Below are 13986 nucleotides of genomic sequence, written 5' to 3'. Positions count from 1 at the left end.
TCCTTCGGCAAAAGCTCAGGAGCTCGAGCTCAGGCTTTGATTTCTGTGAATGTTCCTGCTAGGAACGGAAAGGCCAAATGGGAATTGCGGCATGGGATGTATTCGCTCTCCCACGTGCTTTCACCTGAGCTTCGTGAGTCAGGGGCTTGCCTTTCAAACCACAATAATAACCAAATAAAGTAAATACAGGTAGTTAAGAAACATTAGGGTTTTGCGACTACCAGCAATAGCCTCATTTTTCTGGTTTATTAGGAGGATGGAGAGGGTGTAATTGGGAGCGCTGCTCCTGCCTCTCCCCCGCGGTGCCTTTCACTTGGTGGATTATTAAACAATTCAAGGAGACCATGCACGAGCCATTTGTTTTACTCTGTTTTTTCCACTCTCTTTATTTTGTTTAATTTTTTTTTTTTTTTTTAACATGAGCCTTCGGGAACATAATGCTAAAAATGTTATTAAGGAGCCATTGACCATACATGCCCTGCAGATTTATTATTTTTTTTTTCTGATAAAAGCCACTGCCTATTGCTTTAGAGAAAGGAAGGTTAAATACAGGCCAGCTGAAAACATATTCCTGGGAAGAGTGGGTGAAGTTGCTAAATAAAAGACTTCTGGTCTATCAGTGACGTCCTTTGTCGGTGGCGTTATCGCTGGAGGTCTGCAGGGACACCAGGCTCCCGTGGAGATCTGTGGCTTTGTTAGATGGCTTTTGTCTGCAGAAAGTGGAATTAGATGAGACCATTGTGGCCTCAAAGCTTTCTGAATAACTCCATGCGTGCCCTGTGCTGCAAGATGTTGTGTGGAGGGGTCATGTCGTGTTTGCCCTGGGGAAAGGGTGATAAAAGGGAGACCTGCCGCAGAGGAGGGTGTTGAGGCAGATGCCTGCAGGGTGATGGGGATGAAGGTGACTGCAGCTGGATTAGGGGTAGGACAGTAGCTAACTCTCACCTGGGCATCCCTTGTTGTCATCTTCAAAGGAAAGGAGGTGTGACATGGTGGCCTGGGAACAAGGAGTCTGCAGTGCAAGGAATGTGTCCATCTAGCAGAGGTGTCTCCTTTCCACCTCCTTGCTGAGTCTTGGGTAGCATGGCTTTCCTCCCTGAATGTGCCCAACCCAAATTTTTTGATGCTGCTGGGACACCAAATATCTTGGAGACCTTACAGCGGCCTTCCAGTACCTGAAGGGGGCCTACAGGAAAGATGGGGAGGGACTCTTTATTAGGGAGTGTTATGATAGGACATGGGCTAACGGCCTCAAATTGAAAGAGGGTAGATTTAGATTGGATATCAGGAGAAAATTCTTTACTATAGGGGTGCTGAGACGCTGGAACAGGTTGCCCAGGGAAGCTGTCAATGCTCCATCCCTGGAGGTGTTCAAGGCCAGGCTGGATGAGGCTTTGAGCAGCGTCCCTGCCCAGGGCAGGGGGGTTGGAACTGGATGATCTTTAAGGTCCCTTCCAACCCGAAGCATTTGGTGATCTAACTTCTGGATGCAGTCCTCCCCAGGAGGAGGTGTGCTGGACCGCTGATGAACAAGAGACAGGCAAGCACTGCACCTCCCAACCTCCCTAACGCCCGTCTGCCGACTCTCCATGCACAGACACCCTCTCCGCATCGCAGATCTCTGCGGATGGAGCCCGTAGCTTGTTGTGAGCCATGACAGCACATTTTCTAATCGGATGCAGAGCCCTTGTCAGCCCGGAGCTGGTTGTTTAGCTCGTGCATTTAAAACAAGCCGCTGCCAGTTTTAGTTCAAGGGTATTAGCGTTCGCGCATTTTTAACAGAGAGAAATCCTGCCTGATCCGAGCATTGAGTTTCTGCGGATGGAGTGATCTGTGCAACCACATGGGCTGAGATGCGTTACCTGATCATTATAAAAGTGTTACAAGAGCTGGATGAAAAAAGCTCTGCCGCTCTTCCAGAGGGCTGCTGGATGCGACTCACCAAAGCCTGCAGTTGTTATTTTCTGGCTGTAAATTGTTCCGAGCGACGGCGTATGAAAGACACTACATCAAACTAAGTGGAATCAGATAGATAACAGGCCTTCCCGGGGAGATGAAATTACTTGGCTTTTGACTCTATGGCTCTTGAACCTCCTGAGGCATCTTGCATGTCCTGGGTACCAGCTCACCTGCTACGCCTCGGTGCTAATCCCGTCCTGTCCCTTGGCCTGGACGTACCCAGGGGCAGCATAATTGAAATGGTATGGGGTGGTGATACTCCCTCGGTGCCACAGCTGGCTGTGGGGACCCTTTGTCCCCCTCCTGTGGATGGGCTGGCAGTGGCCGGATGGAGAACGCAGTATTTTGGGGGAGAAGATGCCCAGATGCTACTTGGATAAGCACCTGTGTGAAAAGCGGTGCCAATCCCGGCTCTGAAGTTGTCCTCCGCTGCGGTGGGAGGGGGATCGTTAGCTCTGATTAGAACATTTGTGATTCCAACGAGGCCTTTCATTTCCACCCTGGCTTCTGTTCTGCATATTCGATGCCATTCTCTAACGAGAGAGTGCAAATGTTAAGATGTTAGAATAATATTGCCCCAAGGTTCGTACACTAATGACAAGAATTATCACCATCTGAGTAGTTCAGGACTTAACAAAAGGTACAAAACAATTAAGACGTGATTAACAATCAAGTGTTTCTGTAATTACCGAGCGAGATTTTGTGACGCTGTTTACTGCCTTTTCTAAAACAGCAGAAATCCAGTCGCAGAGACTGGTTTACTTAAAAAAACAGAAGAAAGAACACCCACTAGTGACACATGGGGAAGCAGCGATGGGGCTGCTGCCTCCTGAGAAGCCCCATCCCTGCGTTCTGGTGTGGAATCCGGGGCTCCCAGTGGGATGTGGAGCCTCATTAATGCGCACGATGAGGAGATTTGATACCTTTAGGTGACAGATTGTGTTGTGGTGCTGGGGACTACCAAATGAAAATAAAAGCATTAAAAGATGCTATTTCTCATGCCCGTCATGGCAGAGTCTTGTAACCTCCCTGCTACCCAGCTCTTCTGGTGGCAGGATCCACCCCTCGGTACCCTTAAATCTAAAAGGATGAATTATTTTTGCATGGGGAAAAGTCTCACCGAATAGAAGAGAATGGGCCTTCAATTTTTACACACAAAGATTTCTGAAAGCAGTTTTTGGAATTAAAGGAGAGCGAGGGAATTAGATTCAGGGCAGGAGGAGAGGGAAGTTGAAATATTTAGATGAAAAGCATGATTTTCTGTGGAGGGGTAAGAAGTGGCGTCAGAGGTGGGTTCTGCACGGCGCTGGGTGCCCTTTGCTGCCCGCGCAGCCGGGAGGTGCCGCCACGTAAATGTACCGCACGACTGGATGTGTTGCATCCATTTAACTCGTCAGTCTATAAAGATCTGTCAAACGTATAGAAGAGGAAGCCGGGATAAATCACAAACAGTTTAATTATCGCGTAGCGCCATAAATATTTCCACTTGCCTCCTGGGGATTAAAAAAGGTCTTGTTTTCTCTCTTGCTGGCAACAGGAGAAGAGGCTGAATGGATTTTCTTAAGGCTGATGTTCCAGCCTAGCTGGGTCGTGTCCAGGGCCTGGTGAGTCCCATGGGATGAAGGGGAATTCAGCCTCGCCTAAAAGCTCCCGAGGTCATTGGTAGGTTATTTATAAGCAATCAGAAATCAGGAGTGATTTGTTATTGCTGAGAGATGCTAATTCAGATTCTAGAGGGGATTCATTAGCTGAAATGGCTTTACTGTACGCGAATTGATAACAGCCCTCTGGGTGCAATGCTTCTGGCTTCAGAGGGGTGTCTGGTGGCTTTGGGAGCGGGAAGGAGCCCAAAATAGAAGCAGTCTGGTACCAATGGTTAATTGATTCCTCCTTGTTATTTCCCCCCCCCTGCTCCTGATATTTTATTGTAGGGTCAAGGATCCCAGCCCATCCTGGGGTCTCCCAGATGGCCCTCAAGGAGGGAATCCTCTCCCCAGAGGTTTCTTTTTTGTAGCCAAACCCTTTTCACACCATATTTCCCCACCACCGCCCTCAATGTCCCCACAGGGCTGTGGATCACGTCTTGCAGGAGGCAGCACCACCAGTTAGGAACCAACTGCGAGGCAAGGACAGAAAAATACATAAAGTAATAAAATACATAGGCAGCATGGCTACAAATGGGTTTGTTCCTCTTGGCAGAGGAGTTTAACTATTGAAGAAAATTGGGCAATTGGTGTTGCTGCCAGCTGTTCAGTGCTTTTGGACGGACAAGGTGGCAGAGCTAATTTTCAACCCTGCTGGGATGGAGAGAGCTGTAAATTACAAAGGGTGGAAAATGCCACAATAAGGAGATGAATAGAGGAGGGGGGGGTGTGAAAAAGCTGGTTTCTTCCCTTGAAAGTGATATGAGAGACCTAGTTCTGTGCTAGAAAAGGACCAACCATCCTATTTGTATTTCATGAGTGCTCACTTAATGTTGGCACAAATAAAGTAGGCATCACTTCTTGCCGGTATACGCTTGGGAAAGGAGGAAAAAAAAAAAACCCAAACAAACAAACAACACCTCTGCCTTTATTTTCCCCCTTCCATTTCCTTCCCGGTGTAGCTGGTTTCACCGGCTCCTCCGGAGGATCAGCTCATTAATCAGCCGCTGCTGCTCTTTCTGTAGGTCATTCGCAGAAAGCCTTAAGGAGGAGCAAGGTGGATGTGAAACGGGGCTGTCAGGGGACAGCAGAGCAGAGGGGACATCATGTCCGTGGAGCTGGGGGTCTCAGCTCTGCCCGCCGCCTCTGGGACGTTCGCAGCGTTTCTCTCCCTTGTTGATTCCCTTGTGCCTAATGATAGGGCTTGAGCTCCCATTTGGCGGTGGCTATTTAGTGGTGGCTTCCTCCTCTGCCCAAGTGCCTGTTTTTACGAAACTTGCAGGAATTTAACGTTTTGGAGGTCGGGGTTCTCATTGCAACTGAGGCTGATGTTGCGCCACGTGTTAAGGAGTGATAGAGGGCATGGAGCAGGTCGTCAAACTGCTGGCACAATTAACTGCTGGCCCCAGTGGCAAACGCTCCAGCGTGATGCTCCATGGAGCAGCTCCGCCAGCTGAGCGGGCACCAAAGGCCGGTGCTGCGGGACCTGGGGCCAGATCGGGGACCTGCCTTTGTCCCTGGGGCTGGATCGGGGACCTGCCCTTGTCCCCGGGGCCGGTGGCCTGGAAATGAGCTGGCACTTACTTGCGTCTCTGTGCCTCCCCGGCCGCAGCCCGGCTCGCTCCGACTGGCAGGGTGTCAGAAACGCTCCTGCCTGCAAATACAATCCCGCTCCGTTTGGCACTTTGGAAAAAAAGAAAAAAAAAAAAAGTAAATGGGGGGGAGAAACACATGCGAAACGGAGAGCGACGCTGTCAGCGCTGGCTTTTGTTTAGTGTGAGCCCTGGCCGGTGGGTGATGAAGCACGCTGCGTTTGCCTTTGCTTAATGTTTGCCAGGCTCTTTAGGAGATGAATTAGCTCAACACAGATATAATTATTCCAGCAGGAGGATCACTTCGGCGAGGCTCCGACTGAAATTTCCCTGATGCGAGGGCTGCGGGGAGAGGGGATGGGGCAGGAGTGTGAAGATGATGGACGGCTCATGGTATTAACAAGCCCCACAACGTCAAGGGAAGAGTTCAGCATTTCGGTTTAGCTGGTGGAGGGGGGGGGGTTGATTTATTCCGATGGCTTTTGGCCCGTGAGCAGGCTCTGATGTAAGCCCAGCTTGAAAGACAGATACCTGGGGACTTCCGCAGCAGAAATAATTTCCCAGGCTTGGGATGCTGTGGAAGCTGAAGCAGTGTTTGCTGCTCTGATGCCTTCCCTGCCCTGTTTCCAGGTGAGATTATTCCCAGCCCTGTGCCAATCCCGGATTATGGTTTGGGGAGGGGGCGTGTGCCGAAAAGGAGTGGATCCACCTTGGACATCACTAAGGGAGAAGTTCACTCATTTTGGTAGAACTAGAGTATTTTTGTAAGACTTCCAATCTGGTTTTAGAAACATAAAATGTTCGTGAATATGCCGTCTCTCTCCCTGACATGTTTTATTATAGAATTATCTTGAATGGGAATAAAACCTTGGTCCGTGGCCATTCTGACTGTGCCAGTATTGAAATTGCAGGTCTGAAAAGGCTTTGCTGGACTGTTCTTACATGGAAGGAAAATGTGGTGCAGAACGGGTCCGTACAGTTCTTTTTGTGCCGTGAGTAACTGCGCGGTTGTGGTTCGTGCCCTGCTGTGCCATTTCCATCCCCTAAATCAGACGGCGTCCCCAGGAGCTGCCAGTGGGAGTGCAGCACCCCGGGGGGCTGGTGATTCCCCCCCGCCGCAACCATGGAGGTGGGAATCACAGGGACGATGTGTCCTGTGAGGACCCTTTGCTCCAGCAGCGTCAGGATTGGAAAGATGGGTAATTATTAAAATAATAAAAAGATGGATATTTCTTAAAATAATAAAGAAAAAATACGCGCTAAACGCAGCCATCAGGCTGTTGGTGACCATGTGCCAGCACGCGGTGCAGCCGGAGAAGAGGCTGGGATTTACCCCGGTGGCAGCAGCCAGGGCCGTTTCTATTTACCCCCCAGCACTTTCTTTCTTCTGCAGTGAGCTGAGCTATTTACCGAGAAAGGAAACGTGAGGTTTAAAAATAATACCGAATGGACGCGCTTTAGAGCAGGCGGTGGGAAATGCGGGAGGCAGCCGTGAAGTGCCGGTCTCCAAGTGCCTGCAGCATTTCCCCCGGCTCCACATGGAACGCCCGGCTGGCCACCACCTCGGGACACGGCCGTGGTTGTTGCTGGCGGGGGGAGTAAAAGGTTTCTGTTTATCTTTGGGCTTGCTATTTCGAAAGGAAGACAGAACAAATACCAGTCAACAAAGCTTTTTACCTCTTTGCCCGTTGTGTAACGCCGAGGCCGTTTGTGATTAATAGAGGGTGACCTCAGCTCCAGAGAAGTTGGAATTAAAGCCATGCAAATAATGGATTATTTTCCTGCCTTTGTGGGTGGCTCTAAGAGGATCAAGCGCTAATTTCATTTAGCGTTCATGTGCAAAGACAGTTTTTCTTAAGTTTAGGTTGTTTGGTTTTTTTCCTTTTGTAACATGAAAGAATAACCTGGGCAAGGAGACGGCTTCAAAAGGCTACCATCTTCTGTCCGTTACAAACCCTACCGATGCAGGAAATACCCACCTGATTTTGGCAGGGTATTTGGGACGCTTGCTGGAAGGATGTTGCTTTACACATCTTGAGGTTTATTTTCCGTTTTCTTGAAGGTGAGTTTAATGGACCGTTGACGGGAGGGGTGGTGGGCACTGCGCATCCCTGGCGTGTCGAGTCCTGCGAGGGCTGGGGGTTTGCAAGGTGCTCATCTCCTTTCCCTTGGAGTAACCTCCAGCATCCCTGGGCTGGTTCAACACCTTTTCCTCTAAAATGCCGCAAAGGCAAGCCCTGCACTTGGAGAGTGCTTTGGTAACATCACACAACCGACAAGTTTTGTTCCATCAGCTCCTCACAGAAGATAAAAGCCAGGAGGCAGAATGTGATTTGGGGTTTGATCCATATTTATGTTGGGTCTTCAAGTTCCTTTGGAGCATGATAATCCTTCCTGCTGGATTTTTGTGCCCAAGCTTCAGCCATTAGTGTCAGCTTTTAGTACCTTGCACTGAAGGCCTTGCTGTAGGATTAAAAAGTATACTGGAAACAGTTTTGTTGCAGGCAAGTTATTAAAGATTGAGTGATGGCAGAAGATGCCTTGAAAGCAGTGTGAATAGTTTAATATAGATATAAATATTAAAGCGTCAAGGGAAAGTGTATAAGAAAGACAGCCCCTGAATGGTATAAGGAGTAATAGGTACGTATTACATTTCGATAAATTCACTCAAAAGGATTCTGCCAAATTTAATTCAGACCTTACGTTTAGGTATATGGGGAAATAACTGCTACCAGTCATCAAAAAGAAAACTGTTGTGTTTTCCACTTTTTGCGCCTGAGTTTTTTGTTGTTTTTTTTTTTTAAGTAACTTGGGAGATGTGGATGCTGAACACAAGGGAACAGCAGGTGGGGTTTGAAGGTGCAGCGATGCCGTCGGGGCCGCGCAGGTGTGATCTTGATTCCTACAGGTGGTCAGGGCTGGCCTCCTGCGCCAAGCACAGGAGTGGTACCCTGCCCGCACGTTCAAACCAAGTCTGGTTGTTTTGGGGCACGTAGCTCTGCCTGGTAAACAACTAGCTATTAAATTGTGCAATTTCCTGTTCCTTTGGGTGGCCGATGGGGGTCAGGGGTGTTGAAGTGAAAGAAGAAGTTCTCAGGAGGAGAGTGGAAGGATGGAGGGATGGGAGCAAAGGGATTTTGTTGCACGCAAGCCCTGCAGCAGGGAAGAGCTTTGCCGTAAGAGCATCGCTTCCCAGAGCGGGGCTTCGAGCAACGATCCCTGAAATCTGAAGCTGGGCACTTAAAAAGCAGTGAGTTGCAGAGTACCTGAGCCTCTTCTAAAAGGGTCATTTCTAACACCAATTTTAAAAGCAAATCTAATGGATGTCAGAGAAACAAAATACGCAAAGGTGGGCAACGGCTCTGTGGCTCGAACAGCCTTACTCTGTGCATCTCCTGGTGCGTTCCCAGAGCTCAGGCTGCCCGGATACAGCATGCGCTCTGCCGAGGATTTACAGCTGGAGGCTTTATCGGACCATTTTGAGAACTACGGTGGGGTTTGGCTTCATGTTTAGCAATCTGAAGCTTTCCTTGTCTCCTGCATAGAACAGCAAACATTTATTCATTCCTGGGCTTTGACCTAATTCCTGGCCATAAATATTCAATTTCTGCGAGGGAGCAGAGAAGAGAAGATAAAGCTGAAGCCCCAATCAAATGACACAGATGTGAAAAAGCCTTTAATTGATTTGCTTTTGTCAGACATAATTAAGTCCTACATTTCATTGCAGTCCTTGGCTCACGTTCAGATCTCAAGAAGTCTTTGGTGATAAGGAGTATTTTGGCTTCAAATAAGACTGATGGGTTCTCGCAGCCGCTTGCACAGGAGGGATGGCATTTTATGTTGTATTGGCTGAAAGTAAAGCCATGAGGCCCAGCCAAAACCAATTTTTTTTTCATTGCAACGAAGTGCCAAGATGTCACTCCTCCTTCTGTGCATCTTGCTTGTGCGTTCCTTCCACTTCGGTGAGCATCGGTTGCTTTGCAGCTTGTCGGCTCCGGGTGGGCTCAGCTGCCCACCCTGTCTGGCGAAGCTTGAACGTATTTGCTTAAGCACATGCTTAAATCTCACCTATATAGATAATTTTTTTCTTTTTCCTGGATAAGGATGGACTTCAACACACCTCTAAGTGCTTCGTTGAGCTGAGGCCCCAGGGCCCCGTGCTGTGTCCGCAGAGCCCGTGCCAGCACACCCGTTATGTTTTGCTGGGAACAGCATCAGGAATTTAGATTCCTTTACGCTGCTCATTGTCCTCCAGAAACAAGCAGCGCCTTTTCCCTGACGCATGAAAGGGAAAAAAAGGCAATTTTGCAGTATAAGGAAGGAGCCGGGTCAATGGTTTGAGTGGCAAAACCCAAACCAGTCCATATTATACTCTATTATCTCTGGAGTAGAGTCCTGCTGGAGCTGCCTGGGAAGGCAGGTGGTGAGTCTGTACGGGGAGTGTTTGGGCCATCTTTGTTAAGAGGCTGAAGATATCCAGGGAGCTTTAGATGTGAAGTCTCCTGTAAGGTTTTCATAACTCCTGGCAAAGGAAAGGGACTTGAAAACCTTCCTTTGCCTTGCTCTCTTTCTGTCTATTGTATTATTTAATCTCACCTTTGCTCCGTGGAGTTCTTATGTGCTGAAAGGAAATGAAATCTCTGCTGTGTTGTTATTGCTTTCTGCTTAGATAAGTAACATTGTGCTGAATTCAGGGTATCGCGCACCGGCTTCTGCCTTCCAGACGTGCTGCTGTGGGGAAACATGGCTCTAACAGGCGGGAAGTGCTCTGAGGTGTTGCAGAAAAATCTTTAAATCCCCACCTTTGGAGGTGAATCCTTTAATAAATAAACAAAGCTACTGGGTGTTTGGGGTGAGAAGGACTCCAGGAGTTGTCACCTACTTGGAACACCCCAGCAAAAGCTGAGTTTTGATTCGGTGGGGTTTTAACGGAGATACTTTGTCTTGCTTTTTGCCTGCTGGGCTGAAAAAGCTCTTTTCCAAAGGAAATATGGGTTGAATCTCCAATTTAATAACAGCAATAATGCCTGGACATGCAAAAGCTTTGGGTTTCACACAGCCCACAGAGCAGCTCTGTCGCTCTGAAAGCAGATCTATCACTAGCTGTGATATGAAATGTTCTCGTAGGATGGTCTCCCTTGCCTCCCAAATGAGGACAACAGAGAGAACCAAGCACGAGCTGAGCTTCCCAATATGTTGCTCACTGGGGGTGACGCTCATAGTCCAGCAAGTCTGGGAGATCTCCGATACATGGGAGGAAGGACGGGAGATTTGGTGAGAGCCTTAGGTGTGATGAAGATTAGGAGGGAGCTCAGACTGCAGCGTGGATGGTTGCCCTGAGCCTAGAAGAACTTGAGGGGGGAAGGCTGGTTTGGTGTTTGATCGTTGTGGGTGGCTGTGGACTGTTCCCACTGGTGAGCAGCACTGTGATGGACACATGCTCTCTACAGAGGTCATGAAGGAGACTTGACATGGTGGCTATCAGCAGCTGCGGTGCAGTTTTTCAATTGACCGCTGTGTCTAGACCACTTCTGTTTCAGGACATCGTTCTCCTGGGGCCCTGCTAGGATCCAAGAGCAGATTCAGATGACTGTCCCCGTGATCTCCGTTTCAACCTTGCCCTCCTGATGGTTGGCTGTGGACACTCAGTTCCTTTGCAAGTCCTGTGAAACATGCTGACACGTTGGTTGTGTGCATTGACTCTTTCATCTCTTGCTGCAGAGGGCTGTTTCATGCTCTTGTGAGACTTCTTTGCTGCTTTTAAGTTGCCCACAATCTCGAGACAGGTTAGGACCTCAAGAAAGTGTGGAAAAGGATGAGTCTAATCCACTTTTTTTATTAATTGAAGCAAAAAGAATATATCCTTTGGAGAGAGAATATTAGTTTCCACCAAGAATGTCCTTATTCAGAATTAATTTCTGTGCAGGGGGGGAAATTAGAAGTGGCTTAAGACAGGCAGATAGGTGCAGAAACCTAGAGAGACCCAACTCCTGTAAATAACTGATGCTCAGAAATGTGTTTGGGAAATGCTGGAACGCTGAAAATTTGGGAATCGCCTTCTTGGGAAGGGACATTGCCATCCCCAAAAGCAAGCATTGCTTTTGCCCATCGCTCAGCGAGATCTCTTGCTTCATGCTGGAGGAGCGAAGAACGAGCTTGGATGATTGCGTTACCTAACGAACCCCAGGGAGGTGGGAGAGGGGTCCTTTGCCCGAGGAGATGCTGCACCGCAGATCAGCTTGGGCTCTGCTCTTCCAGCTGGGGATCTGCAGGAAAAAATCTGCTGTCGTTGCAGGGGTCACTAAGGGTAACTTCTGTTGGAAGTCCTGTGCAGCCACTAATTAAAACACTGTAAGGGTTTCTTATAATGATTGCTAATAATTTTCTAACACAAAAGGTATTTTGACCAAAACAAACCCCAAGACTATTCTGGACCTGGTTGCTGGACAGGAATTTTGTGGTTGCCTAGGAACTGGTGATCAGAGCCTGATTACGTCCAATACGGGCTGACAAAGGGCATTTTCATCAGTATCATCATTGTTTATGGCCATACGGTCCTACAGCAGCTTCCAAAGGGCCAGCTCTCCAGAGCTGGGGAAAACTGAGCTTCGAATTGTCTCGAAGCTAAAATACGGGCAGAAAAGGTTTAATGAAGGTCGGGAATTTTTAGGTAGAGATCTTCACGTGGACAAGTGCCTGGATTTCATTATAAAGAGATGTTGGCTTTGCCTCAAGGATCTCCTGGGTTCAGGAGCCAAGTCAGAGAAGATATTGAAAAAAGAAAAAAGCAGTAGTTTGCAAAAAGGAACTAGATAGCAAATGGTGTGTATCAGAAATTATGAAGCTTAGCCAGCTGATGAGGGATAATTATTAAAAGAGCTTGAAATCTGTGACTGTCAAGAGTAAGGGCAAAAAACTTCAAATATCTTTAAAAAGAGAAAAAAAAATAGTGCCAGCTGGTGGGTTCATCACTGGATGACACGGTTCAATCAGCGCAATAATATCTGGTCAGTATTTCTTTGTGGCATTTGGAAAGACAAAACGATGTGCTTTATCTCCCTAATGGGAGACAAAATCTTTCTCTAATCAGCAGGGTAGTAAATTATATCTGTGTTGTCAGGGGTTACACTTAGAAATCAGTGTCCATATAACTTGTGTTTGAGAGTCTCCGAAGATTGAGGTCTGCAGATGTTCATTTTTAATCAACAACAGAAAAGCAGGGAAAGGTCTAGTTTATATTTTAAAAAGTCTGTCATTATGCCACAGATAACCACAAGCTAGTAATCCCGGACAAAATAATGGCATAGGTGAAAGGGAATTCAAACGATGAAGAATTAAAGGCTAGGAATAAAACTAATGGGTTTATGAAACATAGGTCTTTAGAAAAAGTCGGAATTCATTAGCTTAGTCATGGTTATTAGGTAGCACTAATATGCCTGATGTTTTGCAAAGCGTTTGACATAGTTTCACACGGCATTTGGATTAAGCCACCCGAGGAGGCACGCTGGAACGGGGGCGGGAGCAGGGAGCTGGCAGGGCTGGGGGCTCGATACCCCACGGTGGGAGCTTTGCTGGGGGATTGGCAGCGATAAGGGCTTGGCATGTGCCGCCGCCAGGACCGGCACTGGCCTTTTCAGGACATAAAGCCTCTTGCTGTGCTATTTGTTATAGAATTGAGATTTTTTCTTTTTTCTTTTTTTTTTTTTCCCTAGGATGCTGTAATCTGTAAAAATTACAGGTGAGGGTGTGATCCGATTGAAAGGAACATTTTTTAAAAGAAAATTAAAAAAAAAAATAAATAAAAAAATAGTGGCGTAGTCTACCCAAGTGGGTGTACTCCATCCAAGAAGGCACTTGAGTAAGTTCTCAGTGCCCAGCTACAGACCCCTGGGTATGGTAGGGTCTGTGTCCAGAGGCACCTTCTTTACAGTGCCCAGAGTAGCACTGCAGGCAGCATCTCCCAAAGCCAAGAAACAGGTTCTTCACCTTTCTGTCCTCCCAAAGATGGTGAGGGGTCCATGTAGACAAAGGATCTGCTGAAATTGTCAGGCGGCGGGTGGGTCAGGAGGTTGCTGGACTTGAACGAGAGCTGGGAAACCACTGCCTGGAGTCAGACAGGTTCAGAGGAACGAGGTGTTTGCCTTTGCTTTCCATCTTGCCGTCTGTTTCCCGACACCTCAAGGACAGTGTGTGTGCATTGAAAGAAAAGACCTGCTGGAGCGTGCTGGAGTAGCCCTGCCCAGCCAGCCTGGTGGCTCTCTGGGGACTGAGACATGTGACAATGTCTGGAATAAAGTCCTCTGTCTCCTCGGCCAGGGCTGTGCTGGGCAGCCTGGGCTTTGTCACAGGGGTCACTTCCCCTCGCCCCCAGCCCTGCTGTGCTGGTGGTCCTCGCAGCGCTCTCCTCCTGCACACACACCATCAACCAAACCTGAAGTTACTCTGCAGGGGTCACTTTGACTCTGCAAAGGGAGATCAGTCCTGGTTTAGAGCCCTACCTCCCTGTGCAATTCTGCCTTCTCCAAGGGCTGCTCCCAGCTGTGGGCTATTGGAAGCACGGACCGATGCTGCCTAAGCCTCACCCTTCCTCACAGCATCACCCTGGCTATTAGCAATAAGCCACAAGCAAGCCATGAAGCCCAAGAAGAAACACAAATCCACCCCAAAATAGGACCCATTCTTATGTTTCTACTTTGTTTCTAACATTCACTTGAAAGGACACAAGGCTGCTGTGGAAGATACGCCAGGAGAGCCGATGATGAGCACAGGCAGAGCCTCTCGGAGTTGCTAGG

General features: G+C 48.2%; 1 long non-coding RNA gene across 1 annotated transcript; it reads right to left on the bottom strand.

The window, feature by feature from the left end:
• Window positions 1-517: 517 nt before the first annotated feature.
• On the bottom strand, window positions 518-12881 carry LOC134522661 (uncharacterized). Its single transcript, XR_010073091.1, has 3 exons — window positions 7174-12881; window positions 5187-5285; window positions 518-2492 (listed from the first exon to the last, which is right to left on the bottom strand). It is a non-coding gene; the product is annotated as an uncharacterized LOC134522661 (long non-coding RNA).
• Window positions 12882-13986: the final 1105 nt, after the last annotated feature.

The sequence above is a fragment of the Chroicocephalus ridibundus genome, chromosome 12, assembly GCF_963924245.1.
Source record: "Chroicocephalus ridibundus chromosome 12, bChrRid1.1, whole genome shotgun sequence".
In the NCBI taxonomy this organism is placed as follows: domain Eukaryota; kingdom Metazoa; phylum Chordata; class Aves; order Charadriiformes; family Laridae; genus Chroicocephalus; species Chroicocephalus ridibundus.
The sequence above is the reverse complement of the archived record's forward strand: the minus strand, read 5'-3'. Positions and strand labels throughout refer to the sequence as shown.